The 12956-nt window shown below is 40.4% G+C and overlaps 1 long non-coding RNA gene across 1 annotated transcript in view; it reads right to left on the reverse strand.

Annotated features, from left to right (window-relative positions):
• LOC144819922 (uncharacterized) overlaps window positions 1-12956 on the reverse strand; it is a 1320117-nt gene that overhangs the window by 631095 nt on the left and 676066 nt on the right. The window contains exon 3 of the long non-coding RNA XR_013607623.1: window positions 5047-5205. This is a non-coding gene — a long non-coding RNA (uncharacterized LOC144819922). The remainder of the gene's footprint in view (window positions 1-5046; window positions 5206-12956) is intronic.

Here is a 12956-nt window from a genome sequence, read left to right on the forward strand (position 1 = left end):
CCGGAAAAAGACAACACAGAGGGGCCAATAAAAATTAAGACTACAGAAACAGAATCAATGTCACAAATTTTGCAAATAACAAATCAAATTGCTTGCAAAGCAGGGGTCTCAGCCAGCGTTATCAGCCTACAGCACACGGAGCATCGAAGTGAAACAGGAGTTCAACTAAACCCTATCTCTCAAACACGGACTGAGCTAAGAACGAGAGATCAGGGCACGGCTGAAAATAATATACCATCAGCAAATGGATCACAGAGCTATTCGACCCAGGGTAACCTAAGATTTAATATAACGAACAAGGACAACAGGCAATTAATTCAAACAGATTGTAATGAGCAAATGTTAGATTCATCTACGCCCGACCTTGAGAGTCATCAAATTACCTGGGCCCCCGAATATAAAACATAGGGACGTCATGACATTTTGAACAGATGCAACGTCCTGAAACTAATAGCGGAAATTAGCGAGCTAAGAAATATTGGGTCTACAGACCTTGAATGAGTGGGATTCCTAGCAGGATCTACAAACTTAATAAACAAACAAACATTGACAACATGGAAGACCCCCGGGATTGCACAATCAATATTGGAAAGATCAGCTTCATTTCAAAAATGGGGTATTCGATTATCACAGCCCGTAACTCCGCGTTACCCGTTTCCGTTAAAAAAAACCAGAAGCCCGCAATTTATCAAGAAACCGGCCAAAGTGACTCTCCAAAAGCCCGTTTACTCAATTCTACACAACACCCAAGGTAGAAGCAAAGAAGTCTTCTCCCAGGAAGAGAAGGATGAAGAAACAGGTGGAGAAATTAGATCTCCCACAGAGGATTGGAAATGGCTTCTCAGTTTGTTAAATGCGAAGCGGAAAAATTGACCGAACAAAGATACTATGAAGCAAAATGACAAAAAAGGCATACATATTGTATAATGGAATATCGCTGGAGCGAAAAAACTGTTGGAGGAGGGAAAAGCCCTAGACGAATGGGCGGATTGCGATATAATCGCTTTACAAGAGACTTGGCTGCAAGAAGAAATTGCACTGGCAGGCTTTATACACCATTCGGTAGCCGCAGAGAAATGTAAAACCTATGGTAGAGTGATTGGAGGCCTCTCAGTTTACATATCATCTGCTCTACAAATGAACACAGAGCAACTTGAATCTCCAGACCCTAGTATTCAAATAATCAAATTATCAGGATTAATTGCAAATAACAAAGTGACAATTATTCTGATCAATTACTACACGCAACCAAAAACACGAGTGAAAAATATAAAAAATACTTTATTATGCGAGATAATAACTGACCTTCGTAGTACTGAGCCAGCATGGAATGTCATAATAACTGGTGATTTTAATTCCAATCTGATACACTCCCTGGAGGAGGATGAAATCCTAACAGCGGATAACATGCACTGGAGTGTTCCAGAACAGATTCAAGGAGGGGCCAGGACCAGAATCCACCGACTAGGAATAAAATTGGTTACAGAGTTAGAATACCTAGGTATGCGTGTCCTGAATGGCAGGACCAACGAGGATCGACCTCCCCAAAAAACATTTTACGGTCCGCATTCCCAATCAACTTTGGATTATACAATTGCAAGTCTTTCGTTATTTCCTTTATTAAACAGTTTTTATATTGAATACTCGCCTATGAGCGATCACGCAATGCAACACATTAAATTCAATCTGCGCGTAGAAAGATTTCAATCTTCATATATTCTTGACGGCAAACTAAGTTCATCTAACCAAAAACGAATAAACTGGTGTAATTCAAACAAATTCGAATGGTTCTCGACAATAGTGGACATGATGAACAACTTAGGTGACATCCCAACGAATGCCATAGAAGCATGGTCTCTCTTCTTAGAGAGTCTAAAACTGAAAATGAAATCTTCAGCCACGAAGGCCAAAGGAACGAACGTAAACAACACATTGCCGAAAGATCTGAGAGACTTAAGGAAGGAACTGAGAAAAACACGTAAAAAGTTGCAAACGTATAATAAAGACTCTTGTCAAATGGATGCTTTCTTGGCCCTACGGAAGCGCTTTAAAAAGAATGTCTGGGAGCACAAAAAAGTTACGAAGGAAAAATTTTGGACCAAGTTGCTCCATAGTGCTAAAACCTCGAACGCAATTACATTCTGAAAAATTATAAATCAACTAACCAGACCGCTGAACACTCTTACATCAAACGTGCAGGAAAATGAATGGGTTACTTTCCTCCAGCTAAAATTTAAAGGAAATATACTAAAAATCCCAGGGAATCAACCCTACGTGCAACATCATAATAAAAAGACAAGTGAGGCAGAAAATAGTACACAACAGTCGCCAATGAATCCAAGCAAAGCACCAACTTCGGACATATAACTCGGAACCTATTCTACTGAGGAGATTACAAAAGTAATTAGTAAGGGCAAGAGTAACGGGGCCCCAGGGCCAAATGGCATTCCTCAAGCGGTATATAAACATGCACCTGAATACTGGAGCCTTTTTTTTGAGAACCTCTTTGCTGACATTCAAACATTCAGTCAAGTACCTAAAAGCTGGCACGGATCCATAATAACGCCTATATACAAAGGCGGTGACAGAACCAACCCACTTAACTACCGACTAATAACACTGCAGGATGTGGAAGCAAAATACTTTGCATCTCTTTTATTAATAGATCTGGTTACCTGGTCAGGTGACAGAGATCTGATTCCACTCAATCAAACAGGGTTCAGAGCGGGCATCGGAACTATTTCAAATATTCTATCAATAACCCTGATAGCTGATAAATGCCAGCGCAACAAACAGGAGCTGAACTTATGTTTTATTGATCTGCAAGCCGCATTCGATAGTGTGGATCGGGATTTACTATGGGCTAAACTAAGATCATGGGACATACCTGAGAGACTACTAAGGGGCCTGTTGCTATTCTATACCGATACATGGACACAAGTAAAACTAGGCGATGGTACGCGACTGTCAAGAAAAGTGTCCACAGGAACCGGACTAAAACAAGGATGCGTCCTGGCGCCTCACTTGTTTAACCTATTTCTTTCTGATCTTTCTGGCAAACTAAACATCTGCAACGCTCACCCCCCGAGATTAGGTAACCTGCAACTTTCACATCTTGCATATGCGGATGACATTGTACTTATGAGCCTAACAAAAGTCGGTATGACTAGACTATTAACAGAACTTTCGCTTTTCTTGTCTGCTAACAAACTGACTTTGAACTTATCTAAAACCAAAACAGTGCTAATTTCCAATCGACGCTCAATAGATTACAATATCTGCATAGAAGGCAAAAGGCTCGAAAGGGTCTCAAGTTATAAATATCTGGGATATTTTATTGACGATAAGATGACTCTAAAAGGCCAGAAACATTACCTTACACAACAAACTGGAGCCTTGATCTTTGCATTTAGCTCCCTGTATAAAAAACTAGAGGGCCCCTCGTTCAAACCACTACATAAGGTAATTGCTATTAAAGCCCTTCCAACCTTAACATACGCAAGTGCAGCAATGCACGGTAAAGAGGGTGCCTTGTTAAATAACTTGATTACCAAAATTTATAAGAAAGTTTTTCAACTTCCCCGCACTGCTTCACCAGCGCAAATGCGCCTAGAATTTGGTCTCATGAACGAGTCAGTGGGAAGACTATACACGTGTATTAAAACTTGGTACCGTATCAAAATGAACGCCACTGACAATAACTTAAACAAATTTTTGTGGCAAGAGGTCGAAACGGGAAACCATTCAGAGGCAAACAAATTCCTGACCAAAGCATTGGAATTAACATGTACCGCCCAGCTATGGGATAAAAATTTGCCATTTAATTCATTTAAACAGGCAATAAAAAAAGCCGCCAAATTACATTCTCTACTCATTGATAAGGAAATCTTCTCCCATCGTTCCCACTCTTGGGTTGTAATTAACAGCTACAAACTACTTACTCCGGCGCTCTACTTGGATTCTACATACTCAGTTTTTACCAAAAAAAGGCTGATGGCTCTAAGATTCGGAAAATACCCAACGCTGGCTGACGCACCAGACTGGAAACATCCGGGGTCCGTTGCCTGTCGGCTCTGTGATTATACCAAAGAGGATATAATTCACATTATTTGTCATTGTACAAAGTTGAAACAGGAGCGAATGCTTCTTTTAAAGAATCACTTTCTGACTAAGGGATTACGCACCTGCAGGTCAGCTATTATAGGCTGCTTGGACTCTACGGACACACAAATCAACTGTAAGATTGTAAAGTTTCTGCTTGCCTTTGAAAAACGCTTGATAATTAACTAATACTTTAAAACTGTACTGCGATTTCTAAACTTCATTTTCTTTGTCCTTTAAAATGAGTATTTGAATTTTATCTAGATGTAAACTTTGAAGATGTGTTTTAACTAATTTAAATGTTAATATTGTGTCACAAGTGCAAAGGAAATTTGTTATGGTTTTAATTAACTAAACAATAAAGTTTAAACAAACAAACAGTGCAGGGGGCCGCAATTATAGGTCAGGAGGGCCGCATGTGGCCCTCGGGCTGGACGTTGAATATCCCAGTACTAGGACAATGCCATGACCATACAGAAACGTGTTTAGCACTATACAAAACTCCCCAACAAAACACAATAAAATAGAAAAACAAAAAAATCTCTAGTAGCTGCAGTGACCAATCAACTGCAAAGCAGGGTTTTCCAGGCAGACTCACAATAGGCCTGCCTACTACTGACTGCCATGATGTTCTTCAAGGCCTCAACTATAATATTTTTTTTCTGCCCACCCTTGTGTAACAAAATCCATGTATGCACCAATATCAAGCATTCTGTCACCCACCCGGATCAAGTGCAGGCTAATAAAACCAAGAAAGAAAGAAAGAAAGAAAGAAAAAGAAGGAGAAAGAAAGAAAGAAAGAAAGAAAGAAAGAAAGAAAGAAAGAAAGAAAGAAAGAAAGAAAGAAAGAAAGAAAGAAAGAAAGAAAGAAAAAGTAAATACATAACAAAAAATTAGACACTCCAAGAAGAAGCACGAAATGGAAAGGGCATTGTCAAGGCCTACCTGGGGCTTCAGTTTTGAATACCTGGTCCTGGCTGGCGACCATGCAGAGCTCTCGGCCACTGGGTGAGATCAAAGCAGAGGACGTGACCATGGTAATTCCAACTTCTTATGGACCAAAGCATCTCTCATGGTAGCACAGAGGAGCGACGCAGGATGAATCTGCAACAAAGAGTAATTCTGTCATTTAAATTGAAAATAGCAAACCACGATACAGGCCCATCAGGCACTGCTGCTCAATCAATGCATGCGTCACTCGGCCGGGGAAGGCGCTGAAAGCAATAAAATGTCTCCCAAGGTGCGGATAAACACCCAAGCTGGTGACTTGTAAGTTTATGCTTTGCGGGAGATAGACATTAATATATTTTTTTATTTCCGAATAGATACACACTGCACAAGCAAGGAGCATATTGACATACTACGCCTGCCAAAGGCCTCCTAAAAAAATCCAAGGACTGAAATGAGGTACAATTAAGTTCTGTTTGCGCTTCCGGTGGATGATACCAGGAGGCTTCCTGAAGGGGTTGTATTTACTGTTTCCAGGAGTGCATAATGCACCGAACAATTCAAATGGCAGTGTGCACCGTGAGACCGTAAATGGTTTTGTTTATCAGCAACTGCATTTGAAGATATCATTTCCATCCAATTTTTGTTTTTGCACACTTGGACTACGAAAATAGGAACCGATAAATAGCCAAGACACTGTTAAAGATGTGTTTTGCCTCAAATGACTGGCCTCCCACTGTTCGCCTTCACTTATCTCTTCTCTAGTAAGGTCAAAAACCCAAAGCTGTTCATAATAACTGCTCCATTTCTCCATGCATTGCTTTGTGACTACACTACCCCCTGCATTTTCTCCTTCTTTGTTGTGTTTGAATGACCAAAGCCTCAAATGCTGGGGGCACCAGACGCCAAACGCTATTTACTCATTAGGATGTTTCTCTTTCGATTCCACTGATTCTATTCACATACTGTCTTACAGCTAGATTCATCAAGCCGAAAACGGCTCGCAAAGGGCCAGATTCTGAGAATCTGGCCCTTTGCGAGTGCAATTTTTGCATTTGGGATTCATCATCCCAAATGCAAAAATCGCTAATTGCGAAATCGCATATTTGCGAGGAATAGCATTTAAGGAATCTCTATTTGAGATTCCTTAAATGCAATTCATTAACCATTTTCTAATAGCGAATTCGCTATTCCTGGCCACTATTTACCACGAAGTCAGACTTCGTGGTAAATAGCGAAAACTCAGAAAAATGCACTTTAGTGCATTTAGTGGTATGTTACACACACACATGTCCTTTGGACATGTGTGTGCGCAACATCTGGCTACATTTGCTTTTCAGGGGTGCTACAGGGTGTCCTTTGGACACCCCTGGCACCCTTGAAATCGCATCCTTATTTGCGATTAGCAAATTGCTAATCGCAAATAAGGAATAACTCCCCTTTAGGTCCATAGGAATGAATGGGGAGTTATTCCTTATTTGCGATTAGCAATTTGCTAATCGCAAATAAGGAAGATGTAGGAATCGCAATATTTTTTGCAATTCCTACATGAATCCCGTTTTGCAAGTCCTTAATAGCGATTCCTTATGAATCGCTATTACAGACTCGCAAAACGGGACTTCGATGAATCTAGCTGTTAGTATTTGTGGTGTAATTTGGTTGCACCCCAGAGGAGAAGTCTATTGCTTCCCCATGTGAAATCCAGTGACTCCCAACATATGGGGAATCTTTTCTCTTTATCACAATGCAAGTGTGTGTGTTACGCGTGTGTAAAATAGAAAACGCCTGATGTCCACCAAAGAAACAAAATGTCATCCTATCCACATTTTTACATCGTCAGAGAATCACTGTGACTAGGATACACAAAGATTCTAAAAAAATCAGCTACCTTTGTGAAATGTGGCTGAAAGTCATGATTGCCAAAACGGACAATGGAGATAAGCAGTGCTTAATTTGAGCCAGTGGTTTCCGGTCCTCGGCACCAGCACTTATTTGTCAACACTGCCGCTTGTGACAGCCTGCCACAATGTGTCGCTGTCTCAGATGACCACAACAACAGTCAATTATGAATTCAATATACATAAACAAATTACTATTACCTGCTGTCCAAGCCATTCTAAAAGCTTTGAGGACCTGGAATAGTCTAATTTGTCACAATTGTAGGAGTGTGGTGGTTAGTATTTTTGTTGTTAGCATCATTGGCATCATGGCAGCGACAATGTGTGGTGGAAGCTGCACTGTTCTCTTGACGAGAGCCCTTGCACCTATTTATTTACACATTAAGCACTGGAGATGAGTGAGCTTTCACCAGCTAGAGACAAGTTCTTTGACTGGAGGCTGTGTGGGAGGTAGCCCCAGAATCCACATCAACCACCAGAAGGGGGAAATGCCCTTGATGTCAGCCCCAACCGGAACACTAAATGCCCAAAGTTTCAACAGTGTCACTGATTATATTGGCAGTGAGCTTCTGCCCAACTGACAGCCTGTGAATTTTGCTTGTTGCCACATTGCTTCGCGCCAAAGAACCTCACCTTGGCAATGTGTCCATCAACCTGCCTTGATGTCCCTCTGGATATCATGGGCCGGAAAAATGACCCAAATGTGAAGTTCTGTCAGGGCCCATTGTGGTATCTTACTGTGTATGCCATGTATTCTCTCCTTAGTTATATATCCCCTGCTGCTCAGGAGGCATGAGTGTGAGGTAATAGAATGCTGATGTGTGCATGGTTTGAGTGAGTGTCACTTGGAACGCGTGGGCTGAGCAGCAAGGATGCTGCTCCCAGTGGGTCCTTCCTTTTTCCCAACTACCATCTTCTACCTGTAACCTGAGTCTACTGTCTACAACTTATCCTGTTTCACCTATTATACTGGCTACCCTGCATCTTCATTTACCACACCCATATCTGCTGCTGCCGACCTCCCTACATGGGTGGCCCAGGGAAGCCCAGGAATCTAGATGAGCCAATCAGGAGTTCCCAGAAACCCTCTAGACCACTCACCAGAGGCAGGGCAGTGCTTGTAAGAATCTCGCTAAAATTGCAAGTAAGTTAATCCCCAGGAGCCCAAGTATCTCAAGCAGAGTTTGAGGGACTCGAAGACCCTGCAAGGCTGTTGTACCAGTTGCATGTAACAATACTGGGGTAAATAATATGTACCTGCAACAATACCTCCTCCACAATATTGACTACCGCAAGTACATGTAGGAAAATATAGATTTAAAATTCTTAACTCCACATCTGCTTACTTTGATGATATAGTGGAAGTCATTATTGTGAAGTCAATATTGTTTATAGGTGGATAGTTCAAAAACAATATGGGCACTCCCTCCCTGTGAGGTAGTCTAAGTCTCAGTTGGCCCTTTTCCCTGGTGATTCCTGAGAACGTAGACTGAACTGCAGTGTGGATCATGATGTCCATTTCTTCCTTTCATCCATTCAGTGACTCGATTTCAGGACCAGAAGACTGTCCCCAGCAGGAACAGTTACTTTCCTGTTGCCAGGACTATTGCCCCCTTGTTGCTACTATTAATGCTGCTATGGATATCGCTACTATTAATGTTGCTATAGATATTAAAAGAAAATAAATACATAAATAAATAAATAAAATGAATGTGTCCTTGTGTAACACAATTGGTGCTCATGTAAAGTGCTCCAATACCTTCGGGTCGAGTTTGCACTATATAAATCTGCAACAAAAAAAGTCCCCAGCTTCAGGAAGTCTTGACCCCTAAATGAAGAAACACTCCTGGTTTCCCTGTGCATTCCAGTCTTGGACTCTGTCAACCTAAAAATGTGGTTTCAAAGACAATTCTATTTTACCATTACTAAACATGGCCAGTTAGCTTGCTCAAGATACGCGAACGCCACCAGTGTTGGAATTTGTTGATACTGATACAGCGATTGCAGGGCTCAAACTTCAGGCACAAAGATACATGAAACAGATAATAATGAGAGATGGAAGGCGAGAAAGTTGGACTTTTGTAAAAGTTTATTGAGACTTCATAGAACTTTAATCAGACTTTAAAACTGGAATTTGGACCCAAAAGTGTTTATTAAATTAAGCCCTTAAATAGATTAAGGTTTAGTGGGCTGATCAGAAATTAGTTCCAGACAGACACTTCCCCCATTAGACTCACAAGATAAAATATTTCAGATTCATATGGACCACTCTTGATCTATCCATGGTGCTAACACTGTAATGAAAGCCAAAAGAAACATCCAGGATAATAATAAAACGGAATCCAATAAAAGATTGGTAAGAAGATCCTTTAATGTCCAGTCAGAGAAACAGCGTACCAATTGAATGCCGTTTAACCGCACAGCAATGCTATATAAGTAACCAAACCACATTCAAGCAACAACACGGACACGCGACACAGATCAGCATGCACTCCACAACATTCAAAGAACAACATGCTGACACGCGGTACAAATCTACATACACACGGCACGCAAACACACACGCGACATACACACATTCAAACCATCACAAGACACTTATTGTTTGTGAATGACGCGCGTGCGTTCACGCGCGTCATTTCAAACAATAACCTTATACTACACACCTCCCTCTTTTTTTTTTTTTGAAAAAAACTATGATATCAAGTAACAACCAGTAAAAGAAGCTCTTATAAATCCTTCTTTGTATTATCCAATGAGAGAGATTAAGAAGCATCCAATAGAAAATGCCAATGTAAAAATTTCCGAGTGAAACAGCCAATGAAAACGATTTATGGAAAAATGTCGAAAATCTTCTGAAAATGTACTCGTTGCACGCATGGAAACGTGTTCCTGATCGTCGCCAGTGTAATGAAAGCCAAAAGAAACATTCAGGATAATAATAAAACGGAATCCAATAAAAGATTGGTAAGAAGATCCTTTAATGTCCAGTCAGAGAAACAGCGTACCAATTGAATGCCGTTTAACCGCACAGCAATGCTATATAAGTAACCAAACCACATTCAAGCAACAACACGGACACGCGACACAGATCAGCATGCACTCCACAACATTCAAAGAACAACATGCTGACACGCGGTACAAATCTACATACACACGGCACGCGAACACACACGCGACATACACACATTCAAACCATCACAAGACACTTATTGTTTGTGAATGACGCGCGTGCGTTCACGAGCGTCATTTCAAACAATAACCTTATACTACAAACACCTCCTAGACAGAATGTGTATTTTTTCCAAGAGAGTTTTAGAATCATAAGTATGCCAAATTCCAAACTATAAACCAGAACATTACCTGGTCTGTGGACTACAATTTGCACTCTTACGAGCCTTAACAGTTAAGGCTAGGAACATCCTACTAAAACCATTCTTTCCATTTATTCTATTCTACAACATTATTTTGTTTGGTTTATAACGAATATGTTATACTCTTTATATCATCTACCGCAAGCTTGGACTTGCGTGCCCGACTATCTTACTCATGAAAGTCAACGAGGATTTGTAGATCCAACTTTTCATCAGTGAGCCAATAATCATCCTATTCTTTTGATACTGCTATATGGTCCCTACAACTTCCAGGATTTGTGAAAAATGTCTGCAACATCCAGGTATTACGGTAAATGCACTCTAGAAAGGTAAGTTGTTTTGAAGAAATATTTGGACTATTCAATTCTTCCCCAATGTCACATAGATTCACTATTTGATTTTGCACTGTACATGCCTTTTCACTCTTTCTTTCCCTCGCTCATTCACTTACAGGTGCCAGCAAGTACAAGCACTTTTTTGTATGACAACTTCTAAAAGATTGTTATATGCTACATATCAATAACAAAAATATGTTCCAACATTAATATTGTGGCCCAAACAGTGTTTTAAAAAATATTGCTTCCTTGAGTGTAGATTTTCTTCTTTTAACTCCACTGTGGCGATATGTAGGATGTGATATTGTTGTCTGACTATATTTAGGCCACAAAATTCTGCTGCCACTCCTAATGGATCTACTGAAACTGTGGTTGTTTTACAACCTCGACCCAAAAGTCACTACAGGACGAGACCTAACCATCATATTTTATACAATTAGGAGCTTTACTGTTTTCTCCATTTTTGAAAATAGATTTTGAAATATTTGGAAGTGAAGTCTCTCCTGCCCACTTTTTTGTCAACTACAATATAGTATGAGTGGGTTTTGTGGGCAGGTGGATTGCAAGAAAAGACCTGGTTAATAAAGTGGATGAAGGTAAAGTGTTTTATGTGGTTAAGGCTGATTCAAAATACGATCAAGTATTACTATCCTTATTTCCATATACATTTCCCTTTAATACACTTAACACCACATACATGTGCCATGACCATACATATTTCATCACTCCACTCAACATAAGATACATGTACAATAACACTACTTCTCCATTCAAATTCATATATTTGGCTTTAAGTATAGTAAATCCACACTTACCAATAAATATCGTTACAATCACATTACTGTGACAGTCAATATTCTAGCTACAACCTTTTTGAAAAGCAATATTTTTGTGCTCAACACTCCACGGAAAGCAGTATCCATATGTGTGAGCAGCCTGTAAAGCCTTGCTGACCTATTACAAGACCACTGTCTATGTCACACAAGCCTACTCTTGTCAACTAGCATCATTTCTGATATTCTTAGAAAACACATTCTAATTACTAAAGAATCTACAGGAAATGTTTCTGTTCATAAGAAAGCTTTTATCCCGTCAACCTAATACCCAGCAGCAAATTGCTCACAGCGTCAGTATTTAAATAGATTAAATGTCATCGCACACGTCTATTTGCTCTCCATTCGACGGGAACGCCATGTGACTCACTTTTATGTAGTTACTTAACAAAGAAACTGCTATTTTGAAAATCTTTATTAAACGTAATATTCTGCCCACTAATTATGGGGCTGGTCCATGGAACCCATGTCAACTAAGGAGAGATAATCTCTGGGATATGGCAGGAAGCCCTCAGGTCCAGTGGGGCTTGGCCTGAACATACACATCATTTAGGAATTATTAGAATAGCTGCTGCAACCCTTGGATGGCCCCCTGCGACCCCTGGTCATGGCTTTTCAAGAACTGGCCTTGTAGGTGCCAAACAGTAAATAATATCTTATTATTAGCTATTAGTGTAATAAAATATTGAACACCGGGAGCTGGAATGAGGCCTTCACTGGCAGCAGTGTTAAGTGAAAAATTATTTTAAATGTATATAGTTGGGAGCGAAAAAGAGTGTGTATGTGAGAGTGTGTGCTTGTTGTGAGTATGTGTGTGTGGGTGAAAGTGAAGGTAGGTCAGTAACAAATAGTGAGTGGGAATGAGTGAGATTGCCAGTGAGTCTAAGTTAATCAAAGTGTGTGAGGAAGTGTGAAAGGGTAAGGGTGACTTCAAGTGAAAGTGTGGTTGTCTGAGAATGATTAAGTAAGAATCACTGCGAGGAGTGTTAGGGAGTGTGAGTGAGCATAAGTGACTATTAGTGTATCTGTGAGTGCAAAAGATCGATTGAGAATAATTGAGAATGAGTAAGAATGAGTGCGAGTGAGGAAGAATGAGTGAGTAGAAGTAAATGCGTGAATGTGAGTGAAAGTGAGTGAAAATAAATGAATGAGTGAGAATTAATGACTGAATTAGTGACTCAGAGTGATTGAAAATGAGGGATTGAGAATATGAGTGAGTGCAAACAAGTGTGAAGGAGAAAGTATTTCTGAGTCAGAACATGAATGAGTGGGGTCAGTGGGAATGAGTGAGAATTAGTGAGGGAAAGTAAGAGTGATAATGAATGAGTGTCTGCAAGCAAGTGAAAATAAATGAGTGAGTGGGCGTGACAGCCGGCAACGAAGATGGCCGCTTCGTAGATTGGCCCAGTCTCCCGGCCTCAATCTCCCTGCACCATCTGACATATATCCAGCCCCTTGAAGGGATTG

The sequence above is a fragment of the Lissotriton helveticus genome, chromosome 2_1, assembly GCF_964261635.1.
Source record: "Lissotriton helveticus chromosome 2_1, aLisHel1.1, whole genome shotgun sequence".
NCBI classification, from domain to species: domain Eukaryota; kingdom Metazoa; phylum Chordata; class Amphibia; order Caudata; family Salamandridae; genus Lissotriton; species Lissotriton helveticus.